Genomic DNA, 14877 nt, shown 5'->3' on the forward strand with positions numbered 1-14877 from the left:
AACAGCAGACGTTGAATTTAAAAAGCAAAATATAAAAGCAAGTTGTGTAACTGCAAGCTGGTAAGTCTATCAATGGAACAAGTTCTGAAGGGAGAAAAATTAATGATAACAGTTTAGAGGAAGCTCCACTAAATCTACTGGGACAAGAAAAGTGTAAATACTGAGAAGAAAAAAATTGACACCTGAAGGCACTTACAGAACAAGTAGGTGTAAATTCAGGCTAGTGATTAGATGCTCCAGATTATCATCTGTAATTTAGCTCACAAACATACAATTCATGTTGTGGCTGCCTACCTGGACAGCTAAAAATAAAATTCTGGCTTTCATAAGGAGTGCAATTATTTTTGAGGACAGAATGCTATTTTTGTAGTTGTCATATGTACTCATAGCAGTTCTGGAAAGTAACAAATACGACACATGGCATAGATGTTAACATTATGGTTAGTAAGACAGAATTTTTAGCAATCATAATCAGTATTTACAGGCATCTGGTCTGAAGAAAAAATAAAGAGGAGATAGGAACTGTCAAGAGGTGGGAAAATAAGCATCTCACCCAGTGGTCTTTTGACATACTAGAGCTAAATTCCAAGTCCCAGCACCTAACCCAGAAAGGGGTCCGAACACTACTTACTTCCTCCTGGACCTTCCAGTGAAACTGTGCTAATGCTGTGGCTGCAGAACTGGAATCCAAAAAAGCAGGCAAGCAGCCCATCAGCCAAGAGCAGGACAAAGTGCAAGGCTGCCCTTTGCATTGTCACATTGATAGTAAGCGTGGCCAGGCATGGCAGTGTATCGGTAATGCAACCCCCAGGTTTTACCAGGAAAACTGACAATTGTCTGGCTCTGACCATGACAAATGAATAAGCAAAAGGTTACAACCCTGACTAACTAACATATTTTCCAAATACTCCCATTTTCCATCACATCCTTCTGTCAGGAGAGTCTCAGCAGCGTCATGCACCTCCCACACAGCTTGATTTGCCATGACGAGAAGCGCAAGGGGGTTTGTGCTTCAGCTCCTGAGACTTAGCCTAGCAAAGACCTGGGCTTCGTTCCAGTACTGCAAGGAAGTTAATAAGGCCATTTACAGTTTACAAACTACTTCCACTTGCATTGACCATCGTAAGCCTCAAGCAAAGCTGTCATGAGGCTTTTGTAGGGGAAACCTTAAGGGCTTTGGTTAAGGCTTGCTGTCAGAAAACTGCTTGAAATGAATTCAAATCACCAGGCTCCCTTACTGAAGGTCAAACACAACATTTGCAGCTGGAATTGCCAACACAATAGCAACATGAGGGGAAAAATAAACACCCATCTGAGAGGAAGACACTGGGTGCTTTGTTAGCATTTTACCCGCAGCTGGGGAAGAGGGGGAACAAAATGGCAGGCATGGCTGTGGGACGGGGCAAGCAGAGCCCCAGGCTGCCTATCAGAAAGGTGAAACTATGAAACCTTCTACCTTCAAAACAGCAGTTAGCCCAAATGTCTGAATTCACTTTAAAGGCTGAGGGGAGAGTCAGCCTGTGTCAAGGCTGTGGGAGGAAGCGGGCCTGACCATCTCCTCCCTGCTTTCTGTGCCCTGCAATGGGCAGGTTGTCTCCTGGTGAAGAGAAATCTCCCCATCCAGAGGATGAAGGGGAGCCCTGACAAATCCTGGAAGGCACCCACTGGGCACCTCCATAGCCACCATCTAAGAGCCCCCACCACGCCTTCACACAGCAGAAAAAGTGAAAACCCCGTGGTGTTCCCCTGCCCCACAGCACGTGGCTGTGGGCATCCCGTAACTCATGTGCGTTCCTGATGAGCCAGGATGTCCTAGATGAAGTGCTATGCTGTATGGCACGGATGCCTGCACTCATGGCCGAACTCGAGACAATGGCATAACATCCTCCCTCCTGGCTTACGCCATGGCATGCTGCTCGGGCACTGGGGTGACTTCCAGAAGGCTCCAGTTCATTTACATCATATCTTGTCTTCATTCATTCATACTGCTGTTGGCAGAGGTGAGAAAGCTTCAGCGCTTGGGAGAAGTTTACTACGAGGAGGTTTCTCCAAGCACACTTCAGCTCGCAGAGGGGGTGTCAGGGAGCCGGGAGTGGAGGGTGACCCCGGTGCCAGCCGCGCCCTCCCCCACAGGGTGCAGCCCCATCGACTTTGCCCACTGCGGGCAGAGGTGGGTGCCCCGCTACCGGCAGGGCCACCGAGAGCCCCAGGCAGGGCGAGGAACCAGGCCCGCGGTCTGTGTGTGGAGAGAGCCCTGTCAGGAGCAGCAGGAACGGAGGAGCGGGGAGGAGCCGCAGCGCAGGCCCCGCGGAGGCAGGGCTGGCAGCAGGTTCTGCTCCCCGCCACGCAGGCCAGGCCGGCTGGGGCCGTGCATCGCTGGGGCTGCCGAGTCCAGGGGCAGAGGGTGGTTAGGGCCAGGTGAGGCTGTTCAGGGCCACTCAGACACATTAGTGTCCGCGGGGCAGGCAGCTCATAGCTCGGACAGCATTCTTCAACTTCAGTGTGATAGCTCATAAAAAAAAAAAAATATCTACCACATTTACTGGAAGCTATCACCTTGCTTTGTTTCTTAAATAATTCATCCTTTGGGCTCAGCTCTGGCCAAAGGCCCAGCTTCAGGACATTTTTCCCTTTTCCTGCTCCAAATAGTACGGTTTTCTTTATAGAAAAGCATTAAGAAAGATGTGGCCAATTTTGTCCACTCAGAAGTTCAGCCCTAGTGAATACATTTTTGGACATCTTTCTAGAAGAGATACATCTTAAACATTTATCTGAATTTGTAATAAAAAGTAAGATTCTCATTTGCAGTGAGCCAAGCTTCGAATCTTACAAAAACCCAAACGTGTCAAAAGAGTAGCAGAAAGCCCAGTACGTATATGCGCTGGAGCATGCTGACTCAGCACACTGCTCACACCCCCGAGTGAACTAGACTAGTAAGATTGGCCCCTAGAACCAGAATCAATCTATTAACCAATATGATCTGGAGACCTTGGGTCCTGTGTCATATTTTCTACAAATTGTATTGTTTCCTGTTGAAAGCAAAATCCACATGGTATGACTATCTCAGGATCACATCAGCATTTTCCATATTATATTGGTGCATGACAGAAATTAAAAATATTAAAATGAAACCAGACACTAGCTCATAGGGGGGAGGAAAATAAAAAAGGAAAAAAGAGATAGACTATTGAAAGCAAAAATAAGAAGAAATGTATTTTGATAGAAAATTTTCTAGTGGTGAAAAAAAACCTAGAATCTTATTAGATTATACTAAAAAGATACAAGGAAAATCTGTATAGGCATTAATAGTTATATTGAAGATTGCATGTGCTTCAGAGAAATTATAGGGTAATACATGAAATGTATACATGTGGAAGGATGAAAGCGAACTAGAAGCCAGCTTGTAACTTTGTTATCTCGTCAAGTACTGTGTAATTCAGCCAGCAAACCTATGCACGTGGATCAGGGTAGCTGCTAACTACTCTGAACTTGAAAAGCCTATACGAAAATTCTTGAAAAGTCGTACGTGAATGACAACAGCTACTTCACTTGCAGTGAAGAATGCCAGTTGATCACGATCCTGAATATAAACATTCAAGATACTCAGAATAATAGTAAATGCCACAAAGAACGCACAAAGCAAACAATTCTGATGAGAAAGCACTATAGCCCTTTAACATGAAATAACTGCTTAGAAATACCCAACTACAACTAAATGCTTGTCCAGGAATCCCTCAGAATAACCTTTCAAATAAAACAGTATATTTGCCCTGATGATAAGTAGTATTTCCGCCCCCTCCCCCCCTTTTCTTTTTTAAAAGGTGTTATCCCATTTGATGTGTTTTGGAAGCAGAATATTGAATGTTTGAGGTCATGCATAATCCCCTTTATCCATTTCAGAAATGCCTATCATTATTAGCAGTACTGTGATACGAGTAATAAAACATTAAAAAGTAAGATTAACACCTCATTTTTCCATAACTGTTTCAACCCTTCTGTTATTTTACTGCATTTTATCTCTATTTTTTCATTTAACATCGCTGCATGCATTCTCTTAAAAGAATGACCTGAATGTCCTTCTCTTTGGTGGGAAGGTAAGAAATAGGAATCAAAAGCACGGACCTGACCCATGAATGGGTTGAATTAAGGAAACCAAACAAAAAGAGGAGTGGGGGACTGGGTGTCAAGTCCACAGAAACCATGTCAAATGGGAATTTTGAAGTATTATAGCTTGAACAGATGGAAGATTAGGCCTACCACATTCCCAAGGCAGGACGCATACACGCGGCTTCGAAGAGTTGTTCAAAATTTATTACAGCACTAACAAGAACAGAATTAGTTATCATTATTTCTGGGAGTAAAAAGGGTTGATCCAATGCTACTAGAAGACAAACCTAGGATTTTGAAAAAAGAAGATAATTCTATTTGAACCTGGCAGCCAATTCACTGGCCCTCAATCATTGGCCTTTATTGTTGATATTCAGTGACTGCAAGATTATCAAGGAAAATGTTTACTTTTGTCTTTTCTCTCTATAGTACCTGCCTAGTATCTTGATGTACAAAATCTAAAAACCAGGAAAGAACCTTTACTTTACTTGTTAAAGTAGCCACAGGTTGCCTTGAAACAACGAGCCTTCCTGTAGCACTGCATTTGTTTTCTTTTAATAGGAACCAGAGCCTAAATACCACATTTGGCTAAGTTGCCCTTTTGCAAATAAACCCTGAAGGAATATGAGGAACAGATACTGTAGTTAAGGGCTCTACAATGCCTGCAGTAACACCAATCTACGCATCTTACTGAACTGTGCCATTTAGTAAAGGGCAGATAGAAGAATAGGCAAGAAAAAAAAAAATCATGCTATAGTATCATCCAAGCTTACTTAATTTAAAATTTAAAAAAATTAAAAAATTAAAAACAACCCCAGGACACACAACTGGCTATTTTCTACTTCTTGCTGCTTTATTTTTAGTACCCTTGAAGCTGACAGAGACCACACAATGGCTTACTTGTTCAACTCAATTTTTAAATCTCATGAATAAAATACAAATCATGTTCAAGGAACGTTTTATGAAATAAAAAGTAGACTTTATCTATTAAATGTCATAGTCCTTTTCACCTCACAGGTGGCCTGCAGCTTGAAAGCATACCTGCCTGTGTCACCAGACTCACTCCTCTTCAGTGCACATGCTATAGTTTCTTACTGCCAAGTGCGTGGTTAGTCCCACTGGAGACAATTCATTCTAGGAGGCATTACGGGCCTGACTCCAATACCTTCATTTGTTCTAGAGATCTGTCTAGGGATCTGTCTAGAGATCTGAGATCTGTCAGTATCCCTACTGAAGAAAATGAAACTATCCAAAAATTAGAAAGTACTAAAAGGACCTACCAGGATTCAAACTAGATGATGTGAAGAGCAGCCCAGCTCGAGCAGAGTGCTAAGCTGTGTCCCTGTGCACGAAAGATGTTAGCAAACAATGTTCTTTCTATAACTTTAGATGCCAACAGATTTATAAGAAAAGCAAAGCCTGGGGAGCAAAGAAAAACTTCATTCTTGGTTTGTTCATCTCATAATACCAAACACCCAAATTTTATAATAAATACTATAAAAGGTCCTGAGAAAATAAAACAGTAACTACTTACATTAAAAATTATTTTAATATAAAGAAATATATAGCCCTGCGTTTAGAATTAGAGCCTGAAACCAGAAGTCTTGTACCTCCCTTTGTGGTGACACACACACACACTCTCTCTGCTCAACCCCTGCAACAGAGGCTCTCTTAAGCAAATCTCAGCCTTTAAAAGCCATGTAATAAGCCCAATTATTAAGCCTGTCATTTCAGATTGAACTTCCCAGGGAGCTCTGTTTTATTTTTATAGCCAATGATGTGAAATAGGTTAACTTTGGGATATCATTTTCCTCAGAATTTTGCAGAATCCTGGTATCTTTTGTGGCATTGGTTCTGATTTATGCCCAGCTTCTATTTTCAGGAGGGAAAAAAAAAAATTAAAGTAGTAATTGGCATGTGGTATTGCTCCTTACCCCTCTTGGAGCTTCAGCTCATCTCGGCTGCATGATTTTAAAGATGCAGTACCATCCACTGCAATGGCACAACTCCTGTCTTACACCTGGGTAAATCAGGTCAGCCACCTCCTATAATATAATTCTAATTAATCCTGCCTCTCTAATCTAATGCAGGAAATTAAAATGTCTAGTCCAATGCCTCAGAGGACTATGGGCCTCTAGCTTTTAGCTCTGTCCCCCTTGTCTCCATAAACATTGCAGAGTGAAGGGCGCTCATTAGCTCCCTTTTGCAGATGCCACGGCGAAGCAGCATATTCCTGGTCTTGCAGGTTTAGTGACCATTACGGGGAGCAACCACGCCAAGCGTATGCTGTCCTGTAAAAAGTCTTTCTACTTCCCAGGAGAGAGGTAATTTTTGAAGACATTTTGCATTGTTTTCTCGGACTGCAGATGGGTAGATGTAGTGAAAATGATTACACTATGTGTGATCGTGTGCTTTTTCCCAACTAAAACCTCTGTTGTCTATTTTAGGAGGTCTCACATGTCTCTTAGCTGTCACTTCTGATAAGCTTACAACTACTCTGAGGACATTGTACTACTGTATCTCCCTCCATCAGATCTGGCTCTGCTGGTTTTTTCCCCCTCCTTCTTTGCACGAGTTACCTTAGGTGCCAGGAGAGTTCCCTCGCAGAATTTATTGTAGCGATCTTAATTAAATTAATATTCCTGAGTGCAAGGCTACTGGGATCTGAGGCTGGTATGAGGTTCATCGACTTTCACTTAGAGGGTAAAGTTTCCAGTTTTCACTCTCACGAGGCAATATGAAAAATTTATGACAGAAGCAGGAGAACTCTTGCTAGAGGCAATGACATCCCTGTGCAATTAAAACACTTTCAAGTGTCTTTTTTTCCTCCCTTCTCCTTCTACTCATCTTAGAAAACAATATACAGAGCAACTTTATACTGCACCGTACATTTTTAACTTAAAGATCTGTAAGCGGTTGACAAATTATAACCTGATCATAAAAATTTTCTTACAGTTTGAAATGCAACATATTGTACAGGGTTATGGCCAGATGGTAAGGAGGTTTGTTTTTTTTTTTTTTTTAAGAAAACCAGTTCTAAAGCTTTCAAGCAGCAGAAGAAACTCCTTCCACAAATAGCAACAGAGACCCTGTCTTGCACTCCTAGGAGATCACAGCAATTCTACTGAACCCCTTAATGAGCAGTTGTGGGAAAGGGCAAGGCTGAATACGAGGGCTCCCAAGTTTTATTTATGCTCTGTAGTTCTGGTGGGAGATGACTCCTGGCACAACCCTGAGAGCCAGGCTGTGGTACTTAACCACACCACAGTGTCATCCTGCTATAATTTGTGCACAAGCAATACCCCTTTTAGAGAGCCAAACATTCAACGCAGCAGAGAGACCCCACGTCTGTCTTGGAATGCCCCACGCTCCTGGACAAATCAGACAGTTCTTGGAGAGCTAGGCATTTGATTCTGAGCAGCTCTGGGATGGGATGCCTTTGAAGAAAACTTCTTTATTCTTTCTCATTTTGCACAGATCTATAAGTGAGAGCTTCGGGGCAGTCAGACTCTTTGTAAACTAACATTCAACTATAGCTGTGGCTGCAAACTATGGGGAATAGAGAAACAATAAATACTTAATAACCAACATAATGCAATGGTCCTTTCTTACCTCACCAGACGACATAATTTTTTGCAAAGTGCATTGCAGAGCACACTGCAGTAACCAGAGCTAACTGTGTAACGTGGAAACAATGGAGACTATTCTTTCAATGACCGTGTATGAATCCCCTTAACAGCATGTGCCCTGAGAGAAGAATTTACTTTAATATCCCATACTTGATTCTGAACATGCTAATCTTTGTTATCTCTGGATAGTTAACATTGTTGCAATGCAGTAGTCTTTTAAAGAAAATATTATTTATTATTCCTGAAATCAGTAAATAATGAAAAAGAAAAGCTATAATTTCTTAAACTCACTTCAGAATTTAATATTTACATTCTTTACACCAATCAGGTCTATAGATACCTACCAGCTGATCTAAGAAGCAGAGCTATATCCTGTTAAATGCTGTCCTATTCTGATCATAATGGCAGTAATATAAATAGGCCTTGAATTATAGTTGGAGAATGTTGCACGTGGTGAAAGATGAGGAGTCTAAATTCCCTTTCCTCCTAAGGTAAATCTATTGATTTGCCTTTGGAAAGCTTTAAAAAACCTTCTTCTATCCTCATATTCACTTTATTTGTCTCTGCCCTGCCACCACTTCCCTCCTCCTCCCTCTCACTGTAAATTCAGTCTCTCTTTTGGCAATGTTTCAGAATTGGGATAGTGCGCACAGTCCTCTCCGAGACCCAAAGGAATAAACAACCCACACTTCTATCCTCAGTCACAAGCCCCATGGACCAATCCTGTGACACAGCAAAGCTCTTCTGGTCCCGAAAGACAGCTGAGCAATGGACAAGTTCTGCTTCGCAAAGCGGCAAGAGCGACGATACACTGCCTGTACCCAAACCTCTATCTGTGGGGTCAGGCCACGGCGCTCTTTACCAGCTCAACAAACCAACTCTTGAGGCAGCATTAATGACTACTCTAACTCTCATTTAAGTGCCTTTGACTGTTGTGGGAAAAAGAGTTTGTGCGCCTCCTGAAATTAGACAGCAAAACATCTTTGGTATATACTAGATTAACAGTACTACAAAGGCAAGATGTTGTTTATCACACTAAACAGAAATGGCTCTCTGTTCCCTTTTGCTGCTGCAATTGACTGGCATCCGTTATCTCTCACCATACATTTTGATCATTTCCTCTTGTAGCAGTGAAGGCCTTTTATAATTTTCACTACAGCACAGACCCTTTTGCCATTCCAGACCATAGCCTTAAGGCTCCGCTATTCTGTAAATAATAAAGCACAACAACCACCAAAATTTGCTTACCTTAGAGACACTTTCTCAGTGTTCATAGCACATATGCAAAAACAAAAGCTTAGCACCAGTGCTAACAGCTATCACTTCCTATGGTAGAAGCACCTCCTTCAATAGGTATTCTTCCTGATTTTCCACAGCTGTATTGACACTGCTTCAGGTGTGTAAGGCTTTCAGGTGTTATGTAGGACTCTAAGAAAGGACAGTAGCTGTTAAGTGAGACTTATAAGAGGACGTATAGATAACCCTTCAAGCCAGAGCTAGAGAAAGACAAGGTGTAACTGCTCACCAGTAGAAATGTCTTGTGAAAGAAATGTGGGCTGGTCTCCAGGGTGGGGCCCAAGAGCACAGAGGGACTGGACCCCCTCTTAAGAGGTGGGTATTTCTGAGCCTGTGCTTCAGGCAGGAAGAGGGTGGCCTCAAACAGACATCCCAGCTTCTGGGAGAGAGGGAAGGGAGCATAGCTTTTTGGATGCAATTTTAACAGCTGAACTAGAATGAATCACCACTCAACCACCAAATTTCTGAAAAAGAAGCAAGCAAGCAAGCAAGGTACTACCATAGGGCCAAGCTCCAAGTGTAACTGATCCCACCTCATTTTCTCACATCATGTACAACAATCATGTCAGTCAGAGCTTTAGGTTTAAACATATGCACAAAAAGTAATGTTTGATATATTGATCTGATCATTCATGGCATATGGTATAACTCTATTACAATGCTGTGTGCGTAACTGCGCTAAACTCTTCAATTCATACAAAAAGCCTGTGCAATGTACAATTTCTAAAGCTCTGTTAAAGTAAAGTTTCCTAAATACATAAAGAAAGGCGGGAGAGACTGCATTAATGACTGCTAGTGTCACAAGTAAGCTGAAATGTCAGTTCCCTGGACAAGAAAGAGAAGACTGGGATATCGCCTTTTTCAAATGCACCAAAGTATTAAACTTACCATCTAAAGTAACCTTGAACCAGTTCTAACCATGCTGTCAAAAGACTTCTACGATAAAGACACACAAAGATAAACAGATATGTCAGCTCAAAGCTGAATTTGGAAGAAAAGGATAACCACTGGATAAAGTAACTCATTAAGGTATAGATGGAGATGACAACATCAAGTACGAAAAAGCAGGAACTCTTTTGCTATCTCCAAAACAGCCTTGCTAACACTTTATGTTTCTGTGTAGTGGGAACTACTTTGCTTATCACAAATTCAGGAAGATTTTGTGTATTTTTTTTTTCCATAAAGAAGAATTCATATAAACAAACTCTGAATGTTTCAACATCTTCTCCTGTCTTGTAAAGATAAAAGATGGGGTTTTAAAACACACACACATCCCACCTCCTCTATACAATACCCTCACCTGGAAGTTGTTATCCCCACAGCTTGAGGCAATCAAGCCTACCACCTTCAGTAACTGGGCAAATTAAGAAGCTTTATTCAACAAGCTCTGTGTTAACCTCAGCTGAACACACAGACACAAAGCAGGAATGTCCTGAAGTGTTTCAGCTGCTTTCCAAGTGAACGCATTTTTATGTCCAAAATTAGGAAAATCTGAGGTTAGAGCACCAGGCTGGTCAAAAGTCTGGGTTCACATACCTCTGTCGTGGGTGTCATGGAAAATCTGGCAAATCATGCAACTTCACCATGCTTCAATGTTTCTACGTAAATGATGAATACGGTACTACTTTACATCATGCTGGATTTATGAGGATAACTGCTTTAAAGCACGTAAGCACCTCAGATAACACTGCAGTCAGGAACTACACCAAATAAATAAAGGATAAATTGGACAAAACTTGAGACAGGCACCTTCACTTTTTCTGACATTCCAGTGGACAGATTAACTTCAACAGTTGCTGCAGCCTAGTTAACAAAGGCAGGAATTTGGGGCACCAAGGGCAATTGACACTGCATTATATATTTTGCCAATTTAGCCTCAGTGAAGAAATCTATATTCCCCATCTGCACAGTGTTTTGCTAACACAGCATAAGACAAATAGTAACCACCAGCTGTAATAAGTGAAGTGAGGGATGAAGGAATTCATGAAGTTCAGGATAGTTTCCCAGAGGTCAGAAGCTCACATCACCAAAACAACACTGGGAGAGAGCTGGGACTTCACTGTGAGAGCAAATACAAGCCCAAATGGAAAAATCCTGTGTGAGAGTGTATCATAATTGGTGTCATAGAAAAAAACCTCTCTTCTTAAGGCAGAAGAAATAGACAGGATGATGGAGGTCATAAAAGGCATCTTGCACTGTAACTGACCTTGAAACCCTCCTTTTCTCTCAGCCTGATTAAGGGAAAAATACTTAGTTAGATACTTTCTTTGTCCTCCACATGGATAAGCACAAGAAATAAAAAAAAAGAGGAGGAGGAGAAGAGGAAGAAAAATCAATACAAGCTGTCTTCAGTTTAACCAGAATGTTACAGTGAATAGGTTTATGAAACCTCCAGTAGGGAAGACCACAATTCCTCCCACGACAGCAGAAGATGCTACATTTTAGTGTAGTGTTACTTTTTTAGGTGTTATATAACAAAAAGAAAATGCAGAAGGTGTTCTTACTGCCCAAGGACAGTACTTGTATTAGAGTGTAAAAATTACTAACCTGGAATAACCTCATGTTGTGACAGCAATCACTACTATACGCTATTGTCGTGGTTTAACCCCATCCAGCAGCTAAGCCCCACCCAGACGCTCGCTCACACCCCCTCAGTGGGATGGGGAGAGAATCGGAAGGGGAAAAGTGAGAAAACTCAAGGGTTGAGATAAAGACAGTTTCACAGGTAAAGCAAAAGCCGCGCATGCAAGCAAAGCAAAACAAGGAATTCCTTCACTCCTTCCCATGGGCAGGCAGGTGTTCAGCCATCTCCAGGAAAGCAGGGCTCCAGCACGCCTAACGGTGACTTGGGAAGGCAAACGTCATCACTCTGAACGTCCCCCCCTTCCTTCTTCTTCCCCCAGCGCTATATGCTGAGCATGAGGCCATATGGGGTGGGATATCCCTTTGGGCAGTTGGGGTCAGCTGTCCCAGCCGTGTCCCCTCCCAGCTTCTTCTGCCCCCCCAGCCCACTCGCTGGTGGGGTGGGGTGAGAGGCAGCAAAGGCCTTGACTCGGTGTCAGCACTGCTCAGCAGGAACAAAAACATCCCTGGGTTATCAACTCCATTTCTAGCACAAATCCACAACATGGCCCCATACCAGCTACTTTGAAGAAAATTAACTCTATCCCAGCCCAAACCAGCACAACCAGAAAATATTAAAACTGCCACACACATAGGAACAAGAATAAATATGGATAATAGGAAGTATCTCTTCCCGTCTCCCTTAGCAAAAAGATTTATGCTCTGAAAGAAGAGTTTACACCTTGTCAAGGCTTTTTGATTAAAGTATATGGATTTAAAACTACACAAAATCATAAATGTATACATTTTCTTGATAAATAGTCCACTCAGCTTAATGAGCACTGGTGAATTCCTGTCCTTGCTGCTATCTTGTAGCAGTGAGTTCCACGGGGAAATTCCGTGTTGTATGAAAACACAGTCTAGCTCTTGATTTCTCTCTCTCTTTTCTCTCTTCCTTACATAGATACATATATATTCTCATGGAAACAGCTGCATGATCCTGTCTGACAAAAATGAGACAGATACCAAGATACAGAAATAGGGGGTAGGGAAAATAAGCAGATGGTCTTGCTTTGCTATGCAGGTGCTGTTCAGCAATTTTTCCCACCAGTGAAGCTGTGTATTTTGCACAATGTTTTCCCAATTCACTAGACAATCAGGAACAGAACAACATGAATGCTCTGTTCTGCTACGATGTGCTGAGACAGCAGGTTATCGTTGGTGACTCTGAAGCTTGCTGACATCTGACATGAATTCCTGGCATGCTGACTTTTTAAAAATCGATGGGGACAGACCTCAGAGTAACAGAAATAGCTGTGAAGCTTAACACTGCTGAAAGTGTTCAGGCTTGATTGGCTGGCGAACATGGAAGGTCAGAAAGAGGAGCACTGGATCCTCATCAGTAAGAACAGAAGCAGATTATTATAGAAAAAATCACTCTGAAGTTTCATAGCTTACTGTTCCTGTGAAATAGCCAAGATCAGGAGATGCATAATGTGCAGCAGACCTCTTCTTTATTAATACAACCTTAAGCTAAGGATGAAAAATGTATATTGGCACACAGAAGGGCTCAATGGAGTGTTGTAAAGCCATTGCTTGACCTCCATTTTTGATAATTTTAGAGCACTTCCTAAAAACTTTTGTTACTTTCTAAAAACTTTAGCCATAGCCAGATTGTTGATGCTACTTAGATTTCACTCTTTGGAGTGGAGGTGGGGAGGCAACTATTAAGCTCCAGGATAGAAGCACCTATAAATTTAAGTTTTACTTAAAACATGGATATAGCCTTATTACTTGCCTTGTTGCAAACAAATTAATAATATGAGTGTCACTTCAATCTAGACGAAATTACACAGTAAAAACTGCAAACCACTTTGCTACAGAATTGATTAAGCACAATTTCTCATTCATCCTGATTGTTTATACATGTTAAGGAGGCCTGCATAGAGGGAAACGTTGTTGAGTCAATGGAAATTTAAAGGGATGTCAGCAAAACTGTTTGAAAACCTTTGAGAAAATACCCAAAAATTACATTGTAACTTTCCTTTCTAAATACAAATGGGAATAAATTATAACAATATAAAGAAATATAAAATGTTTCTGTAATTGTAAAAAATAGCTAAAAGTATGCTTGTTAAATAACAAAAGGTTAATGGCTGTATAGAATAGTATCTCCCTAGTATCTTCCATCCAAGTGATGGATCTGAAAGCACTGTAAAAGCTTTAATGAGATTCACTTGACATACAACTCAGGTTATGTTGCCTAAAAGTAAACCAAAATAGCTGAAAATTTGCACCTTAACTGTGAGATTGGTTAGCAATATGAGGTCCCACTGCTGAAGAGGGCTTTCCACAGTGGTATTAGATACAGTGGTCTTGGTGCTATGAAACTGTTTTAGTTCAACCTCATGACAATATCGTCTTTTTGATTATGCAAAAATATGCATTGCTGAAAATAGTTAGACTTAAGAGGCAAAGCAGGTAGTTGCTTAACACAGAGTCAGCCCCTCTCTCCCACTCATTCTGCCCCACGCTGTAACTAAAGGCAGGATCCAGACATGCAGGACAGCCAGCGGTGGTGGACAGGTCCCCTGGTTGCAGCAGTACTTGCAGCATCCTTTTCAATGGCCACACAGCAACAAGACTTTCTGCCCAGGCCCTCTGTAGCCCTACAGAGCTTTGTGCCCTGGCATCTTTCCTCTTCTCAAGGCAGACATAAACCAGATGAGGCACTGAATCACTCTCAGCAGTCATTCACAAAGCAGCAGAAAGGTGAATAAAGCCTGCTCCTGAGAACTTTTTTGCTAGAATGTGAGGGGAGACCATATACAGCGTCAAAGAGTGAGGATTGACAACGGAGAAGATGCTGCAGAGAAAGGCATCTAACTGTGCACATGTGTCTGTGTTGGAGGAAGGGCTGCAAGGCCCAAGAAGGAGATAGAGAGTTAATACTCTGGTAGATGGGGAAGACAGAAAATAAACAAACCTACTCATAGTCCCCTGGTGCAGCTCACTGACTCTCTTCCAAAAATCAGCCGAGAACAACTGACCACTTCTAGCCCACATCTGTCTTCTCTTCCTTTCTTCCCCTAAAGCTTGTTCAGACTTTGCTCCTGGACCTTTCATCGACAATTCCTATCTCCCTAATGAAAACCCTGCAATATCTCTCAGCCTTCAGTGAACTCATTGCCCGCAAAAGCCAGTGATCTCACCTAGACTTGGTCTCATCTCTGAAATCTATTCATCACCACAGGATCCTCTGCTACCAGCCCAAGAGTGAAGG

The sequence above is a fragment of the Ciconia boyciana genome, chromosome 13, assembly GCF_034638445.1.
Source record: "Ciconia boyciana chromosome 13, ASM3463844v1, whole genome shotgun sequence".
Classification (NCBI taxonomy): domain Eukaryota; kingdom Metazoa; phylum Chordata; class Aves; order Ciconiiformes; family Ciconiidae; genus Ciconia; species Ciconia boyciana.